Source organism: Staurois parvus, unplaced genomic scaffold (assembly GCF_062004578.1).
Source record: "Staurois parvus isolate SC_StPar_1 unplaced genomic scaffold, SC_StPar_1.0 ptg000334l, whole genome shotgun sequence".
Classification (NCBI taxonomy): Eukaryota; Metazoa; Chordata; class Amphibia; order Anura; family Ranidae; genus Staurois; species Staurois parvus.
This window is the reverse complement of record NW_028318130.1, coordinates 7,458,935-7,484,973: the sequence shown is the minus strand read 5'-3', so window position 1 is coordinate 7,484,973 and position 26,039 is coordinate 7,458,935. Positions and strand designations below refer to the sequence as shown.

General features: G+C 43.0%; 1 protein-coding gene across 2 annotated transcripts in view; it reads right to left on the bottom strand.

The window, feature by feature from the left end:
• WDR17 (WD repeat domain 17) overlaps positions 1–23,388 on the bottom strand; it is a 162,475-nt gene extending 139,087 nt beyond the window's left edge. Inside the window, exons 1-3 of one of the 2 annotated variants that reach the window (XM_089684053.1) lie at positions 23,282–23,388; positions 22,941–23,026; positions 3,851–4,064 (exon numbers count right to left, since the gene is read on the bottom strand). The gene's annotated coding sequence lies outside the window, so the exon portion shown is untranslated. The remainder of the gene's footprint in view (positions 1–3,850; positions 4,065–22,940; positions 23,027–23,281) is intronic. The other variant, XM_089684052.1, reaches the window with a different exon arrangement.
• Positions 23,389–26,039: the final 2,651 nt, after the last annotated feature.

The window sequence follows — 26,039 nt, the reverse complement described above, 5'->3', positions numbered from 1 at the left end:
ACCTGGAGATATAATCCTTCCAACATATTGGCTATATTCTGTGGCCTCCTCCCACTTAAAGGTGTTTGGAAGTTCTCCTATGGGAGCCTCTACAGGAACTCCAAATGACAACCTGGCTCCCTCTGATGATAAGGAGCAGCAGCTTAGCTCTAACACTTGTGGAGAGCATTCTCAACCAAGAAGACATCTATTTTACTCTACATGACTGTGACTTTAACCTCAATTAAACCCCTAAATTGAAATAGACTGACTGGCTAACCTCAAGGTTTGACCGTTGGTCCTGTTTGCTTATCAATGTCAACTTTCCTCTTCTTGTGATGCAGTAGCATACATTTTTGTATTGCGTTATTTGCTCATACATATATTTAGCAAAAAATAAAATAGTAATACATTACCAGAGGCAAAAAATTCCACCTAAGACAAAAATTATACCACAACCAGTTAGTATTATTCATATAAACCTGAACTCCAGGAATGCTCTTTATTGCAAACTTAAATTGGCCCAAACACAAGGTACGTAAGCATATCTCATACCTGATGAGCCAATGGGGAAGCTGACAATCACTGTAGTAGTTGGCGCTTCTACAGCAGTAGCTGCAATCTTCCTCTGATTAGACAAGGTGGAGATCATGACGTCAACATCCCTCCTCTCCACCTTGTCCAATCAGAAAATGCCTTACAGTTACTTATGGCTGAGTGGCGACAGTGCTGAACAAGATTAGCTTTTTCCTAAAGTCTAGTTTTAATAAATTCTGACAAGTATGAAGACTGGGGATTCTGTTGTCTCTTACAACATACATGTTTTGGATCGGTGATTCAGAAAATATTAAAGACAGAAACAATCAGGCAACTAGTATTCTTAGAAAAAGAACAGCAATGTCAGCCTCCATATTTCTTCCAATAGAGGTTTCCTTCAAGACGTTACTTTCATTGATGCCCCACACTGTCCTATAGGCCCAAAAGGCTTCCTCTGCAGCTGAGCAGTTCAGAAAACATATTATTTTGCCATTATCATTTAAAATACAAAATCAAGGTGTAAGTATTTCAAATATTATGTCATATCTGTTATGCTAAGACCCAAATAGGCTTACAATATGTGCTCTATAATATTATATATACAAGGTATAGTATTTTTTGCAGTTAGGTTAAAAGCAGCTGTCAGTTTACCAATCACTCCATCTGTTTGTTTTATATAGATGAGTTTTATACTACTTCAGTTCTCTATGTAATGACTGTCTATAAGAGTTATCATGTCGGTCTATTAAAAGGAAGCTCATCCATTCAATAATCAGCTTTGGAGTCTCTGTCACAAATCCTCTTTCAGTACAATCCATCGGGCTACCTATTCACAAGCACATGTACAGTATAATGTATAAGTCTGACATAACCTTTCAACCCTGAACCTTTGATGAAGAATTGGTACTAGAATGTATTTACATGTACAAAAGCTAGAGGATGGCTATATAGTATATCTTTATATACTGTCTATCCCACCCAAATTTGTTCATCATGATGATTCAAGTCCACATAAAACGATACTTTTGGTGTGAAGAGGATGCTTGTAAAAAAAAAGCAAACAGATGCTCACATTTTTCAGACAATTTTCTGTAATTTAAGATGTATTTAACGCAGACATTCCTCCTTCCATACCTCGTCTGGGTATTCAATGTATGTTCATCCACCTTATCAACCGTTCCGTTTCCACCACCCCCTTCTGCCAATTCCTCCACTGGCTTCCGATTGCCCAACGGATCAAATTCAAAATCCTAACACTGACATACAAAGCTGTCCATAATTCTGCCCCAAACTACATCACCGACCTAATATCCAAGTGCCACCCTACATGCATTCTCCGCTCCTCACAAGACCTCCTTCTCTCTAGTTCCCTAGTCTCCTCCTCCCATGCCCGCCTCCAGGACTTCTCCAGGGCATCACCCATACTCTGGAACTCCCTACCCCAATCCATCAGACTATCACCTACTCTCCTCTCCTTTGGGCGCACCCTGAAAACCCACCTCTTCAGTGAAGCCTACCCCACCCCCTTCTAATTCCCGATCTCCTCCACTCTTCCTACCACTCCATCCCCCTCAGCTATTTCCTCCTGTACCACTATCCCCTCCCTCCTAGATTGTAAGCTCCAAGGAGCAGGGCCCTCGAACCCCTCGTGTATCGCATTGTATTGTTATTTTACTGTCGCATGTTCTGTCTCCCATTGTAATGTACAGCGCTGAGCGAACTGTTGGCACTTTAATACTGTATAATAATAATAATTTTTATTTGTCAGAATGCTCCCACTTTCCCCCACTTGCAATAATGCAAAAACTTCTCTAAACATCACTGAGGCATATGGTGCCCAGGTTCATGGGCCCTCAAAGTGCACAGTAAGAGTCTTGGTATTTACCACAGTGTAGCAACCCCCCTGTCCTCCAAGAGACCCTCAATGGCAGGGTGGGCTAAGTCCAGGGCTGAAAACTGGGGATGTGTAACAATGAGGCACCGGTCACTTTAATGCTTTTTCAGCATGAAATTGGGAATTCAGACACCCTTACTGAGTTTTATACTCCAGAAAAGGCAGAGAACCTTAACACCCCGGTCACATCGGATGCTCCTTTGGCCCTACTTCTCCTGTGGGTCACAGGAGTGTACTTAGTTCTGCACTCCTGGGATCCATATTCAGCTGACAGAGAGCTAAAGTCCATTGTTGGCTGATGTCACTTAGTTCAGACTCTGGAGGGATCCAGACTTTAATGTCCAGATACCTGAGAGATACAGCATTGGACTGAGTAATACTGGAGGGGGGTTTATCCCACACCTCTCTTTTATGCTGAGGCCTGCATCCTGTACCTTATACAGCAGCATCCTCAATGATCCCCCCAGACAATCCTGCAGCCTACCAGCGAGTTCCTTATCCTTGGGCATTGCTGCAATAGAATCACCTCTGGCATCACCTTCCTTCTTCCATAAACCCATCCTGTGAGGCTCCTTGCACCTAGGACCTCATAAAGCAGTATGACCACCCTGGATAGGTAGGCTTCCATTAACATACTCCCAGGCTTTGCACCAAATGCCTCCAGGGCTGCTCTGGGACATGAACACTATGCTCACACCCTCCCCAGGAGAATGATGGCTTCCTCAAGGTCAGTCACAAAAATGTATTTGCTTCTTTAACATGCACCACTGACAATAAAACTCCTAGTGGTTGGCCAGAGAAAAATATGAAAGAATCATTTTTGCAATTCTGTAAGAGGTAAGAAGCAGAAAGGGAAGGACTTTAAGGAAAGCGGTGAAGGTCCACTTTAAATTGCTTCCAACCCTTGGGTCTGAGAGATATCTCAGACACAATAGGTGGAAGACCACATCAGTACATCTGTATAGCTATTAAATAATCTATCTTCTCCTAATTAATAGATGAAATTTTCACCAACTAAACCATGTCTGTCAAGGTTAGGGTCCTATGCTGCACATCTGGTTGGCTGCAGTTTTAGCTGCCTGAATGTTTAAAGAATACAACTGAATAACACAGTTATGGTCATCGAAGAGGTAAGACTAGGATATCTGGCCAACAGATTTTGTATATGGGGTCAACATATATAATGCAACTATGTTTTAACATGTGATAAAGATAAAGCGAGCGCTCAAAAATCAGCTGCTGAAACACTCTAAGGAATCACTGGACCTTATAACAAGAATAATGTATATATAGTGCAGCGCTATGATACTAATATAAAATATATGTGAATGAAAGTTCGTATAGTCCTTTACACAATAAAAGTGATCGTGAACAAAGAACATGTGAAGGTGTCCTCATCATTTAGATGGCTGGAATCAAATAGAAAAAATGCGCACTCACCGACCGCGCATTTCAAATGCGCATGTGTATAATATTATCCAGATGATCGGTCAGATATGCAGATCAGCAAAACACATTGGTCATCCCCTTCAAGTAACGACATCAGCCTTGGGTGCAGCGATATACCTCCAGGTCCAGAGAGCCCTCTTGCGCCAAGTGATAAGGTAGATTGAGATCCTGGTCATAGGTACCCCAAGAATTGGCTGCTGCAAATCTGGAACCAATGGATAGGTGTCAAGGTCCTACCTTTCTTCAGAGCTTGTGATCTGTCACTCAACTTACAACCAGGGTTTTCGCGAACAATCATGGTGTCCACAGCTATAGTCAGCAATACTGACCATTGCTGGTGGGGAGCCTGTTGAATACAATAGCACAGTGGGAGTGATCCATCTTGGATGGATGCCAGCTCATGGAGATGCACAAGCTCTGAAGAAAGGTAGGACCTTGACACCTATCCATTGGTTCCAGATTTGAAGCAGCCAATTCTTGGGGTACCTATGACCAGGATCTCAATCTACCTTATCACTTTGGGCAAGAGGGCTCTCTGGACCTGGAGGTATATCGCTGCACCCAAGGCTGATGTCGTTACTTGAAGGGGATGACCAATGTGTTTTGCTGATCTGCATATCTGACCGATCATCTGGATAATATTATACACATGCGCATTTGAAATGCGCGGTCGATGAGTGCTCATTTTTTCTATTTGATTCCAGCCATCTAAATGATGAGGACACCTTCACATGTTCTTTGTTCACGATCACTTTTATTGTGTAAAGGACTATACGAACTTTTATTCACATATATTTTATATTAGTATCATAGCGCTGCACTATATATACATTATGTTTTAACATGTAAACATCCAGACAATGAATTTCCCATCTGTGCGTACTTTTAATTTATGGGTATTAGTGCTTTTGAACAAAAGGTAAATAATATATAAAAACACACAAATATATTTATATGGTCACCTTAATACATAAGAGACTGCTGAAGCAGTATAGGCAGTTGTCAATCCTCAGCGCGGAGCAGTATCCTGCTTCTCAATCTGTGGGCTTATACCCGCTAATAAATACTCCACCCACCATAGAAAACTCAGTGAGGAGTCTCATACACTCATAAATATAGGATAATGCTTGCCATGGTGGAGGCAAGATACCCAGAGACCTTCCCTACTGCTAAAGTACTGGGGTAATGTGAACAGTCAATGCTGTCCACCCAACCTTTAGAGCTTTATTTAGTAATATTTTAAACCACATTGTCAGATGTTATAAGCAACATTTGCCAGGACTCCCTTATTTTTTAAATATTTCTATAGGTTTTATATTTAAATGCAAATCAATGCAATATTTGTCCATCTCTTCTGAATAATTGGTGAAAGCCTGTGAATGTTACCTTCTAAAAGAATGTCACAGTTTGAGTACCTGAGGATTAGTCAATGAATCCTCCTAAAGGCAAGTTTTCTCTGGAGTTTAATTATGATAATTACTTTTCCATATGTACAAAACACACAGTCCCAATAATATATCTCATACTAATGAGGGCACAAAAACATTTTCTAAGTGGTGTCTCCTGATATTTAATTCCTGTGCCTATGGAAAAATATTTTGCAGAATAACATGTAATACATGATTGTAATTATATTGGATTATGTTGTGCTGTAAGGAACAGTGGGGCTTTCAATCTACTCATGTTTACATTGCCATAGTGGAATAATTCCATCCATTAAAATACAACAACTTTCAAAGGGTATCATAAGACCAGCTTCAGCGTGGTTTGCTGAGCTCAATATCAGGTGGTGCCTTATGCCACAATCTGATCTAGAACGCCAAGTTCTAAACCCTTGGAAAGGGGCACTGCACTCTGCAATGGTAATGGAAAGAGGACTGTCTGTTTTGTAACATGGCAAGTCATCATATTTCAGTTGAAATGGAAATCTAAAGTAAGAAAGGGATCCATACCTTCTGTTAGACCTCATTCACACTGCCACTGCCAAACCTAACTTTATATGTGTTTAGAGGGCCTAAAAGTTGTTTATACAGTCAATAGTCTTCATACCCCAACAGAAATTGTGAAATTTTGACATAGACATTGAAAATATGACTGATCATGCCAAAAACTGTCTTTTTTTCTTTTAAAATACCAACCTAATTGTTCTATTCGGTCCTCCCAAGCCCTCTTACTCTCAAGCTCCCTTGCCACCTCCTCCTATGCTCACCTACAGGACTTCTCCCAAGCATCTCCCATCCTATGGAACTCCCTACCAAAATCTGTCTGTCTCCTAAAATGGAAATTAAAGGTTAATTTTCCACATCTGTGTATACTATAAAATAGTGAAGCGCTAAATAAATAAATATATATATATATTAAGGTGCCAACAGTGAGTGTAAGTGCTATAGTGCTAACAGTTCCTTGTTACACACTGGAACATTATAACCAATAGTGTATATTAAATAGAAAAAATCAAACTGAATCCATAATATATCAGTGACAATAAATAAATAAACAAACCAGTGACAAATAATCTTATATCTCCAAAAAATTCCTTCTCCTCATTCACTATTTAAAGTGAAGAGTGCTCATCAATAATAAAAGGTGAACACGTGTATACAAAGAAAAACTTTTTTAAGTGCATATATAGAAAATATATATATGTATAAATAATATATCATATATATATATAAATAAATAGAGTCCATGCAAGTGTAACTTGTGATAGAACGGTGGTCTTCACTTCTAGTGCTCAAACACAAATCCTCAAATGGCAGCAGTGCCTGCTCACCTCCCCGCACTGACCCTCAAGGGGCCAAAAGGCTACTGATCTCCTCTATGGCCAATCTTTTTTTCCTCCTCCTCTCGGTAGCTCAGCAGGTGATCACAGGGTCTCCACTTCTCCTCCACTCATATGTCATAAAGGACACAAAACAGAGCTTCCCATAGTGTCCACTACAAAATGTCCACTCCTCCTCGTTCTCTTGATACCCGGAAGTGCCTGTGCGTTCCAGGACTCCTGCTGGTTGTGACTCCGCCCTTTCCGGATATGTGGCTCTCGGAGTAAATTACTCCGAGAGCCACATATCCGGAAAGGGCGGAGTCACAACCAGCAGGAGTCCTGGAACGCACAGGCACTTCCGGGTATCAAGAGAGCGAGGAGGAGTGGACATTTTGTAGTGGACACTATGGGAAGCTCTGTTTTGTGTCCTTTATGACATATGAGTGGAGGAGAAGTGGAGACCCTGTGATCACCTGCTGAGCTACCGAGAGGAGGAGGAAAAAAAGATTGGCCATAGAGGAGATCAGTAGCCTTTTGGCCCCTTGAGGGTCAGTGCGGGGAGGTGAGCAGGCACTGCTGCCATTTGAGGATTTGTGTTTGAGCACTAGAAGTGAAGACCACCGTTCTATCACAAGTTACACTTGCATGGACTCTATTTATTTATATATATATATGATATATTATTTATACATATATATATTTTCTATATATGCACTTAAAAAAGTTTTTCTTTGTATACACGTGTTCACCTTTTATTATTGATGAGCACTCTTCACTTTAAATAGTGAATGAGGAGAAGGAATTTTTTGGAGATATACGATTATTTGTCACTGGTTTGTTTATTTATTTATTGTCACTGATATATTATGGATTCAGTTTGATTTTTTCTATTTAATATACACTATTGGTTATAATGTTCCAGTGTGTAACAAGGAACTGTTAGCACTATAGCACTTACACTCACTGTTGGCACCTTAATATATATATATATTTATTTATTTAGCGCTTCACTATTTTATAGTATATATTTGGCTACTTAATGGTTTAAGGTAAAGTGACAGCAGCTGTTGAGATAGGGACCTTGCCTGTATTGAACGCAGGAGGATACTTGTAATTTTGTTTCCACATCTGTGGCTTTTTAAATTTCAATTAGTATATGTGTATAAATAGGCAATGTGTTTTTTAGCTCTTATGTGGATGCACTGAGCAGGCTTGATACTGAGCCAGGGGGAGCAGAAAAGAACTGTCAAAAGACTTGCATAACAAGGTAACAGAACTTTATAAAGATTGAAAAGAATATAAAAAGATATACAAAGCCTTGAATATGCCAGTTAGTACTGTTCAAGCAACAACTGCCAGAAGAATTGTTTGGGATGCAAAGAAAAAGACAATGTGGTTGTTTCAAGGAGCAAAATACAATGATACTTGAACAAAAATGAGGTTGAGTTGCCAGCAGGAAGCCTTTACTGCGCCAATGTCACAAAAAAGCCTGGTAAATAGAAAAGAAGTCAATAGTGCGATATGGATGTGTCCCCAATGGGGAATGGAGTTTCACCTTCTCCATTTGTCCCAGTGACCACTGACTACAATATAGGAAATCTAAATTCCACATTTTTTGAGCTGTCATAGGAACAGGAGGTGAGGGAAAATGGTTAAGCCTGTTCTGGTGACAACTGACTAAAAAGGGATATCCACTAACTTTGGAGGGATCTTCTCTTGGTTCCATCTGTGTTTCTGGGACAGGAAGAATAAAGCTGGCCATACATAATTCATTTTTTTTCATTCAACCAGCAACAGAAAAAAGATTAACTCATTCCCCCACCCACACACTGCATGTACAGTACATGGGGGAATCACTCCCACTGTGCTATTGTATTCAACAGGCTCCCCACCAGCAATGGTCAGTATTGCTGACTATAGCTGTGGACACCATGATTGTTCGCGAAAACCCTGGTTGTAAGTTGAGTGACAGATCAACTTGTGTGCAAACAGCTATGCCTATGCATGGATCGAAATTTAGCTGGTCCCTACTGAACTGGCTGAATTTCGATCCATGTGTGGCCGACTTAAGGAAAATACATGAAACGTTTACGGAAAAAGTTTGGTCTTTCCATATACCGACTTGAACAAAAATCTCTGTATATGCTCAGCCTCTGCCTATACATGTTAACCCAGCAGACACCACAAGGTTATCCATATACATTACTCTGACAGCTAATCAATTAAGTGGAAAACGTTGGAGAAAGAGCTGCTATCAACGGATAATTACAGCAGCTTAAAGAAACTCAGAACATGCCTGATCTGCATTTAAATGTGGGAAAAAATGACAGCAAATAAGTTAAAAAAAGATGTGGAAAAGTAGAAATTTTGGAGATTTTTTGGAATGGCAGATATTTGTGATAAAGCTTCCTCGAATTCTCATGTAACCATGAAGCTGTTAAAGTGGAGAAGAATGGAAAATGCTCTGCCTGGCATATGAAATTCTACTATCCCCATTCTTTGTAGAAAGGAATACATATAGTGAGAGTTCTGATGGAAGTGTATGCATGTAACGAGAGAAAAGACACCAGTGCTATGGACCATCCATGTGTGTAACCATAAGGATGCATTGTAAGTGTGATTTATCACAAGACTGAAAGGTGATTCAGCTGGTTTGTGTTCATGAACCAACATCAACTGGTATGCCATGGGCTGATCATGTCAGAAAAGGTGTGAGTCAGAGAAATGAATATCCATCCCTCCTATGATTTACAGCTAATGGAAGCTGCCATATTAACCTTTGTTTGATCTGCAGTTACCATGGTGCCAGACATACGATCGGTTATGATACCAACCATATGAACCAATTTGGTTGAGACACAAGCAAATGTGACAATTATCATTCATGGCATGCACTGAATGTAACTGTTTTGGGAAACCAATAAATTGATGGGATTAGTTCTGCTTTAAAGATGAGTTCCACTCAACCTGTCAAAAAATAAAAGTCAGAAGCTACAAAAACTGTAGCTGCTGACTTTTAAAAAACAGCCACTTATATGCCCCTCGGTCCTGTGTTGTGTCCCCTGCAGCCCGTTTCACCGGCTGTCCTGTATTCCAGGAGGCCGGCATCTTCAGTGTGGGCACCTGGCTGTGATAGCTTGCGGCTTCACAGCCAGGTACCCACTGCGCATGCGCGAGTAGCACTGTGCTTTGTGAATGGTCCTGTAGTCTTCTGGGACCTGTCACTTGTCCCAAAAGACTACAGGGAGGGAGGACACCTTCTGCTTCTGATCGCCTAGGCGATCAGACTAGAAGTGGGAGCGGGTACCTATTAAATTCGAGTACCTGCTCCCCCCCTCCCGCCCCCAAAGGTGCCAATTTTTAATGGGGAGTGGGGGAGCAGTCCTTAAAGCGGAACTTCCCCTTTTGGGTGGAGCTCCGCTTTAATGTGCAATTGCAGTTCCACTGTAAGTGCCGGTTGCACTTTTTTTTGTTGTGTTTTTCCCCTTTTTTGCTTCATCTCAATTGAGGACATATGCATTCCGATGCATTTTTTATGCATTTTGCTACATTCCAGGTGTGTTCCATGCATAAAAAATGCAATATGTTCTACTTTTTTTTTTTACTGCACTAGGACACACTGCACTGGTGTGAACTAGGGCCATTGAAATCCATGTTATGCACTGTCTATGCATTTCTGATGCAGAATAAAAACACACTGGACTGCATCTGATGTGAACCAGCCCTAAGAAACAGTGAGCAAGCAGGTATTTACTGCAGAAGAGACATGCACAGTCTCTTTTGCACTAAAATGCCCCTACCTGCCTGTTCGCTGTCTTCTCCAGCTCTGTAAACTTAGCTGAGCATGTGCAGCTGAGCTTACAATGGTCAAGGCTGGATGATCAGTTCCTTGCGCATGCGAGGGAGTGATGTCATCTCCTGCTGGCCAATGAAGAGGTCCAAAGACTAGAACTCAGAAGAAGATGCCAGTGCCAATGAGGGACCATTAGAAAGGTAAGTTTTCACTCTTTAGTTCTGCTTTAAGGAAGATGCATTCAAGCATTAGGCATCGTTCACAAAGGCATACTACAGCATACACCTATGCAAGGGCCGTGTTTGCCCTCACGTGGATGAACAGGTTCAGCCACTTCTCCCAATCTGACATCCCTGTAGGTGTATTGCCTCAAATTCAGACAGTGTGCATTCAGGGATCTGCACCTACACCCAGATGGATTTAAAATTGGGAGCAACTGATGTATCCATGCAGCGGCTGCATCCCGATTGACATGAGTGGGATTGCCTGCAAGGGGATGTATGGAAAACCTGTTCATCTCTGTGTGGGCAGACATGGCCCTCGCACGCTTGCGCATCCTAGAATACCTGTGTGAACAAGGCCTTAAAGTGACTCGTTACATTCTTTAACAATGGAAACATAGTGGTACCCTCATGGCCAGTTCCAGCAGCTGCTTTAATAGCACACAAAATATACAGCCTAAACAGACTTGCTACTTGCAAATTTTGACTTTTTCAAGTCAGTAGCTATTTTGTCAAGTCAGTAGCTAAGCTCTTATTTGTTTCTGGCTGCTAATACACCTTATTGCCAAAAGTATTGGGACAACCCTCCAAATCATTGGATTCAGGTGTTCAAATCACCTCCATGTCCACAGGTGTATGAAATTAAGCTCCTAGGCATGCAGACTGCTTCTACAAACATTTGTGAAAGAATGGGTCACTCTCAGGAGCTCAGTGAATTCAATTGTGGTACTGTGATAGGTTGCCAACTGTGCAATAAGTCCATCCATGAAACTTTCTTGCTGCTAAATATTCCACGGTCAACTATTAGTGGTATTATAACAAAGTGGAAGCAAATGGGAACAACAGCAACCCAGCCACAAAGTGGTAGGCCACGTAAACTGACAGAGCGGGCACAGTGCACAGAAGTCGGCAACTGTCTGCAGAGTCAATAGCTAAAGACCTCCAAACTTCGTGTGGTTTTCAGATTAGCACAACAGCAGTACACAGAGAGCTTCATGGAATGGGTTTCCATGGCTGAGCAGCTGCACCCAAGCCTTACATCACCAAGTGCAATGCAAAGCGTCAGATGCAGTGGTGTAAAGCACGCCGCCATTGAGCAGCGGAGACATGTTCTCTGGAGTGACAAATCACGCTTCTTTGTCTGGCAATCCAATGGATGTGTTTGGGTTTAGTGGTTGCCAGGAGCACAGTATTTGCCTGACTGCATTGTGCCAAGTTTGGTGGAGGGGGGATTATGGTGTGGGGTTTTTTCAGGGGTTGGGCTTGGCCCCTTAGTTCCAGTGAAAGGAACTCTTAAGGAGTCAGAATACAAAGACATTTTGGACAATTTCATGCTCCCAACTTTGTGGGAACAGTTTGGCGATGGCCCCTTCCTGTTCCAACATGACTGCACACCAGTACACAAAGCAAGGTGCATAAAGACATGGATGAGTGAGTTTGGGGTGGAGGAACTTGACTGACCTGCACAGAGTCCTGACCTCAACCCAATAAAACACCTTTGGGATGAATTAGAGCTGAGACTGCAAGCCAGGCCTTCTTGTCCGACATCAGTGTTTGACCTCACAAATGCGCTTCTGGAAGAATGGTCAAAATTCCCATAGACACTCCTAAACCTTGTGGACAGCCTTCCCAGAAGAGTTGATGCTGTTATAGCTGTAAAGGGGGGGGGGGGGGGCAACTCAATATTGAACCCCATAGGACTAAGAATGGGATGCCATTAAAGTTCATGTGCGTGTAAAGGCAGGCGTCCCAATACTTTTAGCAATATAGTGTATATGCAAAGAGCAGTGAAACATGGTTTAAAAGGTGTACTCCTGGCATAAAAATGTTCATTTTAATATATTCCTCAACAGCGACAAAATACATAGATCCACTCTGTGCACACTAATGCCTCTGCAAACCCTGACAGTAGCTTTTATATGTAATTATGACATCATCACCATGAAGAGAACAGAGCTGAGAGAGGGACCCAGAAGCTCCACCCACTACAGTCTGCCTGCAGAAAACTATAGGAGGGGGCGGAGACAAGACCAGTAATCCTGATCAAAGAGAGAAGCAGTGACCGGTCTTTATTACAGGATGTTCCCGCACAGAGGCAGCGTTTCACACTGGATTACTGCACAGATCAGAACACACAGCATGCCAACATAGAATTAGTAACACACATTTCTTGCATTTAGACAATATTTGCTTAATAAAGGGGTCCAGCTTTAAAAGGGATAACAGAAGTGTCTTTGCTGTAATTGACAGCCTGGCTTTGCCTTCTTTGTGTTGTGTGGAATGCAAAATGGCGGCATTGATGATGGAGGAGGACTGGACCTCGGGGTTAGACTAGAGTGAGCTGTTTATAGCCTTAATTGTTCATATCCTGCAGTAGTTTCTGTATACATTGGAAACGTCTTATTTTAGGACCAAGGATATCTAACCATTGGCAGTGAAAGAGTTTAAAGTGGACCTGAACTCAAAAAATGAACATTATTGTTTTAGCACCCTGAAAACTGTACTTTTTCTGCAATTCCTCCTGGACTATAGCAGTGCACTTCCTGATATGTGAGTGTGCCTAGGCATTTTTCTTTCTACAGCCTCATAGCTGTACAGTATATATACAATGTGAGATCTAAGGCACTGCTGCCTCTGACTCAGGAGTCTCAGGAGATGTGGACTGAGATTTGGTGATATCTCTAACGGGCTGCTCCCCTGCTCGCTGTCCACCTTCCTGGAGACTCTAATATAATGAATAAAGGTCCTGCCTCTACCAACATGGCCACCTCCACATAGGACAAGTGCAGAACAAGGCCAGGTAAGTGCACTGGGGGGATAAAAACATGCATGTATCATAGATACTAGGAGGAGAACAGCCTGCGGAGTCAATGTTGGAGAATGATCTGCTGGGTGTTCTGGTAGATCATAGACTCAATAATGGCATACAATGGCAAAATACTGCAGAGAGAAAGATATTATTTTACCCCTGTACAAATCATTAGTAAGACCTTATCTGGAATATACTGTTCAGTCTGGGCACCAATTCACAAAAAGGATATCGGGGAACAAAAGAAAGTACAGGGAAGGGCAACTAAACTGATAAGAGGCATGGAGGAGCTCAGCTATGAGGAAAGATTAGAGGAATTGAATTTATTCTCTCTTGAGAAGAGGAGATTACGGGGGAATATGAGCAATATGTATAAATACATCAGTGGTGCATATAGTGAATTTGCTGCAGAATTATTCACTTTCCGTTCATTACAGACGATAAGGGGGCACTATTTACGGCTGGAGGAAAAGAATTTTAACCTCCAAATATGGAAAGGCTTCTTCACAGTAAGAGCTGTAAAAATGTAGAATATACTCTGTCAAGAGCTGGTTCAGGCCAGCTGAGTGGATTATTTAACAATAATGAATAAAATTAAAAAACAAACTGAAATTCGCTGGAGGCATTTCTAAATGCACAAGATATAACTGGATACAAAATTTTATAGGAAGCAACACCAGTGGTGTCAACTTTAATTGAGGTGTTGCAAGGGCTGTTTTAGGTTCAATTTGTCCCGGATATCAACAGAAGTAAAAACTGGACATTACATAACATATATCTCCAAACTGTGCCTTGGTGAGCAGCAAAATACCGTATTTATTCCAATACATGCATGAACTGTCATTCTTTCCTTCTGTGGGCAGGAACTGTATCTTATATACACATTTTGTTTATGTGTAAGAGACAGTGGATGCACATTCAGCTGTTGCACAGACACAGTTGCATGTCAAAATCTGACATGTGGACAGGAGCAGGTGCACATATCCAGATGCACAGTGTCTGTGTTTTCATCCATGCACCCATTCTTACCTCTGCATGTCAAACTTTGACATGTGACTGTGTCCATGCAGCCGCAGTAGCTGCGTCCACCTCCATGGGATAGTTCACTCAGCTCAGAGGCTGATGAAAAGGCAGCAAAAAGCAGCTCAGCATGGAGGATCAGACTAAGCTCCCTTCTGAAGAAGCTTTTACTGGAAAAATGACAGCTGCATCCTAACCAGAAGATTCCTCAAGAGCAGATGAAACTAGGCACATTTGCACCCTTATGCCACGTACACACTATAAGAAAATTGTATGAACATTTTCGCACGAGGACCGATCGTCCGATAATCGGGTTGTTAGTACACAGCTTTCGAGAGCCGATCACGACAATTCATACGACAATACCCAAAGGGACAAGCGCAAAACTTTTTCTCGTACGATACCAGATTGTACGATTTTTGTTTAATCAGTACAGTAGTCATCTGAAAATACAATACAAGTACAAAGCAATACATGATATCACTTTCAAAATTCTTTTCTTTCATAGGAGAATTTTCACATCTTTAGTAACCTTTTCACTTTCGATGTGAGATTAGCAGGCGAAAGAAAACAGCCGATCGTTCATCCAATATTCTCATCGTGTGTACGGGGCATAAGGTTCAGTCATATTAACCTGCTTGTGTTTACCTTCCTTGTATTTATAATTTATAAAGTAGACATAAAAATGATGTCTTACTAGTACACATGATGTGAGAAGCTTTGGGCAATGGGAAGTCTAAGGCAGCACACTAACCTCAGTGCAGGGACACCATTTGCTGTAACACAGTTCTGGAATTTGTATGCAGTCTAGAAATCAGGGAATCACAGCTTCCGTCATAGACTTCTCACACAGCTATTTTGCTTCATTTTTCTTTAATCATCTGACCATGCATAAACATTACAGTGTACAATATGTATGTAAATCCAAATACTGAAGCTCCCATTTTTGCATTGTAAATATAGTTATTGCAAACATTATTACTTAGATAGTAATAATTACCTGCAATAATGTATGTATGTGATAAGCTGACAACGTTATCCACAGGCTGCTAATGCAGTGAAAGCGTTGTCACCCTCCCAAGTGCCTGGAAGTAATAGATGCATATCTATGCATAGCATGCCTGTATGGTCCCGTGTCAATTCATTAGTTCACTGGCTGCAATGCCTGCCTGCCCCGAAGTGCTTTACTGCAGCACTTCTTAGGGGGGGATCACAGGCAAGAAGACAATGACATCACTTGCTGTGATAAGTATTTGCAGCTTCCAACCCCATCCATCGCACTGGCCTACAGACTGAAGGGAGAGATACAGCAGGTATTTGGATAAATCCAAATTTTTTAGGATACATTCACACCAGTGATTGAGGGTGATGCAAATTGTAGCAGAAAGAATGAGGATGAGTGCAGCTAGGTGCAACCACTGACCCGTTCACTATGATGGCAGGTCGCCGGCAGCAATAACTATTCGCGGCTCTCCGCACAGCCAGCAATTCATTGTGATAATTGCTGCTGCTGCATGCATTTTGGGGTTGATTTACTATAGGCAAATAGACTGTGCACCGGCCTAGTGCATTATCGTTTCAAATATTTATTGAAAGAATAAAAAAGTAGGTATCATACTCACAATGGACATATAAAACATAGGCATATCACAGGCTCTGAGGAAGAGGCTGAGTCCTCGAAACGCGTGGTTATCCAGGGTTCCATTGTTGTGGACTCAGATACTATATGGATTGAACACCTTTGTTCATTGTGATATGCCTATGTTTTATATGTCCATTGTGAGTATGATCCCTATTTTTTTTTCTTTCATTAAATATTTTAAACTATAATGCACTAGGCCGGAGCGCCCTCTTTTTGTTTTTTCATTTGCATTTAGTGACTTTGGACTACCCCGGTCTGTTGAGGGCAGCAAGCAGTACATATTCCAGAACATTTACATTGTCATTCTAGCCTTTGCTGAGTCCATCCTCAGCGCAGGAGTAAAGAATTTGCTGTGTTAAATAGACTGTGCACTCTGCAAGGGCAGATGCTCCAGAGCTTAGTAAATGAGGTAAAGCTTCACTTTGCAATGAATACCCAATCACATGCAAGGAAAATGAAAAAAGCATTGTGCTTGAACATGATTAGATAGAAGTCAGCAGAACGTCCCCTCATTTACTAAGCTCTGGAGCAACGGCTCTTGCAGAGTGCACAGTCTGTTTGACATTAGTAAATCAACTCCTTTACATGCACAGTTTGTGTGCGTCCAACAGCGATCACCACAATTAATGGTGGTGCGGAGAGCCGTATATAGCTGTGGCTGCCAGCGACCTGTCATTATAGAGGACAGGTCAGCGGCTGCACCTAGCTGCTCTCATCATCTGCAGCTGAAAGAAGATTGCTGCTGCTACAATGTGCGCCAGCCTTAATCGCAAGTGTGAATGTAGCCTAAATGTTTTAGAGCTCATTCACACCATGTCTATTAAGATCTGCTGATCTGCGTAGTTCAGCACAGGCTCAACACCCATAGAAAACACCATACATGTGTGCGCTGTGTAAAAAATGCAGCATGTATGGATTTTTGTGCAGCACAGCTCATCGCATGATGTGGAGACACTTCAAGTAACTTAAATAAAGAAAGAAGTGAACAGGAGGCTATGTTGTAGCAATGCATTGTACAGCCCCTACTCAATGTACACCAGTGTGCATGCATTTTAGCACGCAGGCTGGTGTGAATGAGCCCTAAGGGCACTTAGAACTGCATGTGAATTGGATAGGAACACGCTGCGTGTTTCTGTGTTATTCACATGGACTTCTGTGCAGTGCGATTTCAGCCCATTCATTTTGAATGGGCTGAAATCACACTGCACCAAAAGTAGTGCATGCGCTACTTTTGCAAACGCACTGCAACTGGATCCGATGTGAGCAAATGCACTGTGTTTGGAGCAAATGCAACCTGCGATTGGGGTGCCTTTAATTTGTCTTTAATTTGCACTGACACCCGCTGCAGATTACAAGAGCAGAGCAATGTGGTGTGGGAAACTGGCATGGCACGACTCCTAGTGAACTCTCTTTTTTATATTGGGGTTGGTTTACTGGAGAGTGCAGGATGTGGTGCAACTGCGCATTGTAGCCAATCAGCTTCTAACTTCAACTTTTTCAATTAAGCATTGACAAAAATGCCTGGAAGCTGATTGATTTCTTTGCAGAGCTGCACCAGATTTTGCACTCTCCAGTTTTAGTAAATTTCCCCATCTGTACCTACAGGTAAGATTACAATCAGGCTTATCTGTAGTTACAATGAATATCTCCTAAACGTGCACCATTTAGGAGATATTGACGTCGGCAACAGCCGATGGCATCACCTGCGCATAAGCAGTGATGCTCTGCATTCAGGGTAAGCAATATGCTGTGGAATGCCGAACACGTGCCATGGCCAGGGCTCTCGCAAGTAGGCCCGTGGATAAGGGGGTACCATCAGTCCTCTTGTACAGGGCCCAGACTAGCCAGGGGGGCCCTGGCAGCGGGGTGAATCTGATGTGGGCAGGGAGGGTGATGGGCCCCACACCCAAAACCCCCACCGCAGTGGTGCTGCTGGCCTCCCTCTTCTCCTTCCCACCGGCAGCTACAAGCACACAATAGGATCCCTCAGGATGGAGAGTGGGGGAAGAGTCCAGTAAATATCTCAAATTTACCAGCCCATTCTGTTCCTGATAGAACACAATGAGTGATTGGTGATGATCACTCACTTAGTTCATTCATAACTGTAGCATAGTAAACTGTGTTTTTGTGGGGGAGGAGGGGGCCCTTTCAGGTTGGCTGTATGGGGTCTCCTGATTTCTAACAGCAGCCCTGCTCGCACGTGCGGGAGTGATGTCATCACGGCTCCGGCCATCCAAAAGGCCAAAATCCGTGAACCTGGAAGGAAGACCAGGTGTAGATAGATGGAAGTGCGGGGGGAGCCATGACAGTGCTGCGGTGGAGGGCTCTGTTTGCAGGTAAATTTGCCATAATGTGTTAGTATGTGGTGCATACAGTATACTAGCACATTTTGGGATAAACCTGCAGAGGTCCCAATTTTTTTTCTTTCAGTGATGGCTTACTACCACTTTAGAGATTTAACATTTAGGTACTCATACTATGTCGTGCCGGTTTGAAAGTAACAGTTTACATATACTTTAAAGGGAACCTGTCATAAGACAAATACCTGTACTATTATACTTGTACTCTTCTGAAAATTATCGTGGTAATATTCTGAAAATGCTAATTGCCTCGATCACCACAGTGCTTTTTAAGAATTTCTGAACCTGACCCCACACAATTTAAAGTTATCTGTATCCAGGAATAATGCTGATGTTAGACGGCCAACTCTGCCACAAGCGATCTTGCTGCTGGAGATGTGTCAAAATTGCCAGTGTCGGAACTGGAAAGAAGTTGCCTGTTTGTCCCTATGGAATCGCTCTTTCTGTAGCTGAGGCAGCAAGTTGTCACTCCCATTGCTAAAGACCGGGATTCAGCAGCATTTGGGTCAATGACAGAACCTAATCTTGCTATATGTGGCTACAGAAAAAGTGATTCCATAGGGACACAAAGGCAGCTTGGCAGCAGAATCTAGTGTCAGAATCTGACAAGAGTCTATGGCTGATGATACACGGCTGACTCTGCTGCTAGATATCTTGCCTCTGACTATTTGTGGAAACTGTTAGTAGCAGGATTGCTAAGTAGCTGCTTGTTTGTCCCTATAGAATTGTTCTCTGTACTTCAGGCAGTGAGAGAAGGTTCCAAATCTACAGAGATTGAGATTCAGCATCAATGAGGTTAGTGATAGAACAACATCTGGCTACAGAGGTTGTGATTCCACAGGGGCACACAGGGGCCTTTTTAAGTGATTTGGACACTAGCGCCACAGAATCGCCCATCTGACCCCAACCTATAATCCACATATTTGGTAAGTTGACAAGGGCAAACATAAATGTTTTAGGACTAGTTCACACATGCTTTGATCCCTGAAGAGTGATCCACATTCGGATTGCCCTTCAGAAAGCATTTCATGGGCAGTGAAAAGATAATGTATCACCTCCTCACTGCTTGCTTTTTCCCCGTGAACCCTGCACTAGTGCGCCGCAACTGTATCCACTATTTGTGGTTACAGGGTACTTGCAGAGTGGCCTCATTCACTTGAAAATGACATGGGGTAGGATCTCTGCGTTGGCGTCTGTACCCCTGGCCACTGCCTCTGCAGCTAAAGGGGGTAGCGGCTGGGGGGCAGTAAAAGTGTGGCTCAATCACAAGGGTTTTACCATCCCACTACAAATAGCGTAAATGAGCCTTTATGCAAACATGAATATGCAGCAGTAAGCTTGAATTGAGAAAGATACATCTTATCGGTCTGTAAAATTCAACAACCAAAGGCCACATAAGGAAATCCAGGTAAGAATTGGTACATGATTCCCTTCTGGTGGCCATACACACTTCGATTTCTATTATCTCAGTGATGTGTGATTTGATCAACATGATTGAATCTGCAAATAATCAAATCGCAATAACTTCCCTTACAACCCATTTAGTTTCAATTTGGGTCAGATTCATCAAAGGTAACTGACTGGCCAGGGCGGAAAATGAATAATTGATTGTTCATGAATATCATCCTATGTAGATTGATTGAATTAGATTGTATTGTGGAAAATGATGCGATCGCACCTTAAAGTGGAACATCACTGGAAGGGAAGTCTGCCCCCCAAGTGGCTCTGACCCCTCCCCGGGCACCTGGCAGAGCCTGTGGGTTCAGACTTCCATGGTTGCAGTCTTTGTGCATGCATGGGAAACCCTGCAGATGTACCTGAGCCCTGTAGCACATCTGTGCATGCATAGTGGGCAGGGAGCAAGTCTCACCTAGGTGAGAATTATGGAAGTGCTGCTTGGAGACAAAGAAAGTTATTTAAGAAAAAGAAAATTCCATTTGTAGGCAAGGGAGGGGAGAGTGGACAGGTAAGCCCAACATGCCGTTTAGGGTAGATTTAGACATGCCTCTAAATCTCCCTTGCCTCTTCAGCCCGATCTGCATTTGGATCGTGCTCCAGAGGCTGCTGATTGGCTGTGAGGAAGTGATGTGTCACCCCCTTACTGCCTGTTTTTGCTGACAAAGCTGCCGCAACTGTGAGCATTTCATGTGTTGTGTTCAGCGGGCTTGCTGACCAATGATTGCTACATGTTGGGTGAACTGTCCTGCATGCGTGAAGCATGTAAACATACCCATCCTCTGGCTATTGCAGCTTAAGGGGGAATGATCTGTGGGTGGCAAAAACAAGGCGTAACCGCACATTTTTTCCCCCCAACCACAAGTCTAAATGAAGCCTTAGGGTGAAGATCTGCTTTAAAGTGGTAGTAAACTCCCAATGGACACTTGTGACTACAGGTAAGTACAGGTACAGGTAAGCTAATAATAAAGCTTGATCTATCCATTAAATACATGTACCTCAACTATGGGGGCTCTGAAAATTTGTAGAGTTAGGACCACAAAATGTCGGGGTGCCAAGACGTGGCTCTGTGGCTTACATATGTATTTGCAAATGTGTGCTAACTAAACCCTTGTTTTTACCGCATATTGTTAGACAGGTTAGTTTGGTTGTTGGCTGGCTGGCTGGCTGGCAAGTTGAGCTGGGAACTTTCTTTTTCTTGACATGCGTTGCCCATTCATGTGTTCTTTGCTGCTAAAGCCAGTTATAGACCACTAGGACACCCTGGCTGCCATTGTGCTACATGCTGGGTGTCCAGTGCGCTCCTGTGCCTTTAAGAGGGGTGGGCTCCCTCAGGTTCACCTACCCTTGGTCTATCCATTAAATACATGTGTCTCTACTATGAGGGCTCTCAAAATTTGCAGGGTTAGGACCACAGAATATCAGGGTGCCGTGATGTGGCTCTGCATCTTACGCATGTATTTGCAAATGTGTGCTAACTAAACCCCTGTTTTTAACGCATACTGTTAGACAGGTTCATTTGGTTGTTGGCTGGCTGGCAAGTTGAGCTGGGTACTTTCTTTTCTTGACATGCGTTGCCTATCCATGCGTTCCTTGCTGCTAAAGCCAGTTATAGACTGGGGCAATGGCCATTTTTTGAAGCTTACAATAAAGTTTACCTCTAGGTACAAGGAATATCTCCTAAACATGCAACACTTAGGGGTGTCAAACTATCGGCCCTCCAGCTGTTGCAAAACTACAAGTCCCATCATGCCTCTGTCTTTGGGAGTCATGCTTGTAACTATCAATCTTGCAATGCCTCATGGGACTTGTAGTTTGGCAACAGCTGGAGGGCAGCCAGCTTGACACCCGGGAAGGCGGTATTCAGTGTCCCTGCAGACGGTGACTTCCCAGGGCATGCGCTCTGAAGGTACGGCATACTCGTTCCGTTCCTTCACAGCTCTGTACTGTGGCCGAGACTCCTGTGTGCATGTGCAGGAGCGATACCATTGCGGCTCGGCCAATCAAGCGGCCAGAGCCCGCGAACCTGGAAGGAAGACCAGATGAAGATGTAAGTCCTGCCAGTGGTGACAACACGCCGCTGGAGGGCTTCCTTCTTAGGTAGGTCTTTCATAATGTGCTAGCACAGGGTTTCTCAGCTAGGGTTCTTCCACAGGTTGCTAAGGGTTCCTTGAGCAATCAGCAATTTCTGCCTCTTAGATAAGTTCCCTCTGATACCATTGATCTTTTTAGCTGTGTATAAGGGGGTAATTCTTCCCAATGACCACAAGTGTAAGGAGCATTCTTCCCACTTACCATCTCACTAATGTAGCATGAGTTGTAGATATAGTCATTTTTAGCAGGGGTTCCCTGAGACCTGAAATTTATAGCACTGTGGCTAAATGGTTAGCACTTCCACCTGGCAGTACTAGACGTTGTTGGTTCAAATCCCAGCCACGGCACCACCTGCCTGGAGTTTGCATGTTCTCCCTGTGCCTGGTGGGTTTCCTCCGGGTACTCTAGTTTCCTCCCACACTCCAAAGACATGCTGGTAGGTTAATTGGATCCTGTCTAAATTGACCCTAGTATGTGTATGTATTAATGTAAGTTAGGGACCTTAGATTGTATACCCCTTGAGGGTTAGGGACTGATGTGAATGTACAATACATATGTAAAGTGCTGTGTAAATTGACAGTGCTATATAAGTACCTGTAATAAATAAATACATATCTTAGGGGCTCATCTGTCTCAAAAAGGTTGAGAAAGGCTGAGCTAGTATGTGACGTATACTAGCACAATATTACATTATTTTGCAGGGCAATGCACTACCACTTCAACCATCGAAATACACTTCCCCGTGTGTGTCATATCCATCAAATGGGTTGTCAACTAATAGATCAATTATTCCTATTGGAAGACATTAATCAGAATAGAAATCAATCATTTTCTAAGCATGTAGGACCACCTTTACGTGAATCTGAATAGAGGGAAGGGAATCATTGGTCAATGTAGAACCCAGACTGGGCAGAAAGTCCTACCTGCTCTCAGTAGGTGAATTGCAGTTCCTTGTTCAGCCAGGAGTGGCGCTCTTGTCACCTGTGTGGACAGCAGGTAGGTGCTGAACCTTGGGAGAGAATAGGAGTATGAATGGCACAGGCTGTATGCAGGTAATATACAGTGGGGTGATGTCATGTCATAGACAAACACAGAAAAATACAAATCAGAGAAGAAATCAGTGATCACATGGCTGCAGACAGCTCATGCAGATTGTAGGAGTCAGCCCCATGCAGGAGGAGTAGAATACACAGGATGACAGATAGGAGGAGGCTGGATGACAGGAGGGAGGAGGACATGGTGTAAGTCCAGCGATCACACTCACCTCTCCCGGGTCCCCTCTGTCACTGCACAGGAAGCAGACACACTACACATCCACAGATCTGATCTCACCAGGCCAGGGAACAGACACCCCCACCAACACATCACCAGCACACCCTGACCTACTACAATCCCATTGGAGGAGGGAGATGCCTGTCACACTGCCAGCATCCCTATTAACTCATCCCTTCCTGGGAGCAGACAGCTGTGCTCTGTGCTGGGAAAGGTATAGGGCATTGTATGTGATATCACTGTTCATGCTTTATACAAGAGCCTGGACTCAGCAACATGAAATCTAGAAGATCACGTATCCTAGGGGTACACAGCATACTGCACACAGAAAATGCCCTGAAATGCATGTGCACTAATGTTCTTTTATGTGCATTGAGAAGCATCAGGGCTAGTTCACACCTGATGCAGTTCATTGCACTTTTGTCTGCATCAAAAATGCATGCACAGTGTTTTCCTGTATTCCAATGGCCCTGGTTCACGCCAGTGCAGTCAGTTCTGGTCAGTTTCCGGTGCAGAAAAAAAAGAACATGCTGCATTTTTTTCTGCACAGAACCATACTGGAACATGGCAAACTGCATCAAAACTGCACCAGAACTGTGTGTGGTGTGAACTGTAAGCAAAAACCTATCTGGAATGTATCCGGAGTGCATTTTTGTGGTGTGAACTGGTCATTAATCTTGGTTCATATATATGCTATTTCTGATGCGTGTTAGAATGCATTGAATCGCATGACATGTAAAAAGTCATTGTTTTCTACTGTGGCCGTTCACATAAATGCGGTGCACACGCAGTGCGATATAAAAAAAAAAAAGAGTCCTGTGAGATTTTCAGTGCAGTGTGGGTGCGATTTCCAATGTTATGCAATTTAACAATTTGCATGAAAATCGCACCTGTACCGCTTGAACTAATCACACCACATTCAGACATCAAAATCGCACCACAAACTGCATCGCATATACAGTATGTGAACCCAGGCATAATGTGTGTTGCAGTGTGAACGAGGCACAGAGAACACCATTGTTGTCTATGGCCCCCTCAATGACTTGTGTTTATCCAGTGCAGGTTACTGGACACAGTGTGAATGAGTCCCATATGCACAGACCTGGGTTTCCCACACTAGGAAAACAAAGATCTCTGCAAGGGAAAACCATTGTTTTCTATGTACCCGGATTACACAAAAATGCTGGTCTCATTTGCAGCACAGAGTGTGAGGAAATCTGCAGCATGCAGGGGCGGACTGACAACTCATGGGTCCCCCGGACAATAGGGGATCTTGGGGCCCCTGTGTCCTTGCCCAAACTCAAAAACGCCTATGAAAAAGGTACCAGGGGCATCTCATGGGGCCCCCTGACCCCGGGCCCTCGGACAGTGCCCGAGTTTCCAAATGGTCAGTCCGCCCCTGGCAGCATGTCTGCATTTTTCTGCCCTGCAACGCACATAAACGCATGTACAATCCACATAAACGTGTATAAAGGCAACCCAAGTAATGTAAAGTAATGTGATGACACAGGAAATAGGGAAAGAAACACATAAAAAAAATCAAGTGATGTAAAGGTTGGTTCACACTAGCCTCATTTAAAGGCCTTGTTCACACTTAAAAGATCTATAGCATTATGCACGTTGTTAATTTGACAAGCATTTAATGCATGTGAAAAACATACCCCAGATGCCCATTTTTTTGTAGTGAACAGGGTCTAATGCACAGCAAACAAGTCACAAGTGCTACACAACCATGTGCTGGTGTGTTTATGATGCGTATATCATAAACATGAATGGAAAGAGCTGAGATACTTCAACTCGTTACAAACTCTACACGTAGCTTCATTTTTGAAGCACAGCAACATGACACAGAATATAACTGGATACTAACATTTATAGGTAAAGTTGATCCAGGGAATATCCGATTGCCTCTCGGGGGATCAGGAGGGAATTTTTTCCCCTGCAGGAACAAATTGGATCATGCTTTGCTGAGGTTTTTTTTGCCTGCCTTTGGATCAACTGTGGGTATAGAATTATAACTTTTTTTCTTTTCATGATTGAACTGGATGGACTTTTGTCTTTTTTCAGCTAGACTAACTATGACGCATATTCTTCATGTTTTGATAATGGGAACAGCCCTGTGTGCTGTCCATTATCAATTGAAGACTGCTTTACTAGGCATTAGAGGAGCATTAAAAACGCACAACAGCTGCTTTTATTACCAGTGTTAACAGAGCCAACATAACGTTTTACTGTGCAGTTCTTACAAACATATGAAACCTGAACTGAGCTGATAACTACTTTGGAACGTCATCCTTTGTTGCCTTTGTATTGTCCTTCTGCAGCTTGGACAGGGTTAAACTGAAAATTCATTAATGCAGAAGTGCAGCAGTCATCTTTAAGGAGACCACTTTGTAATGCTCATCTACGAAGGTTCTCCAGTGCAGAGGGCAGCCATTTTGGCTGGGTCTAGAAGATGCTGATTTTCTGTTGCCACAGAGCAAGGGGACAGTGAACTGGGCTGCTGGAGAAAGGGAACCTGGTATTGCCACCAGCCTGCAGAATGCAGGGAGGAAGCCACTGTGGGGACTACTTGCTGCTGCAAACATTTTCCTGTGCTGAGAAACAAAGAGCACCACAAGGTTGCATTGAAGAAAAAACAGTGGTGTGTCCCCAGAGATTGCTAGATCTGATGGTTTGCTGCCATGAAGAAGAGGGTTAATCAGAAATTGTTGTTGCCATCATACTCTGTGCAATGCTACATGGTAGAG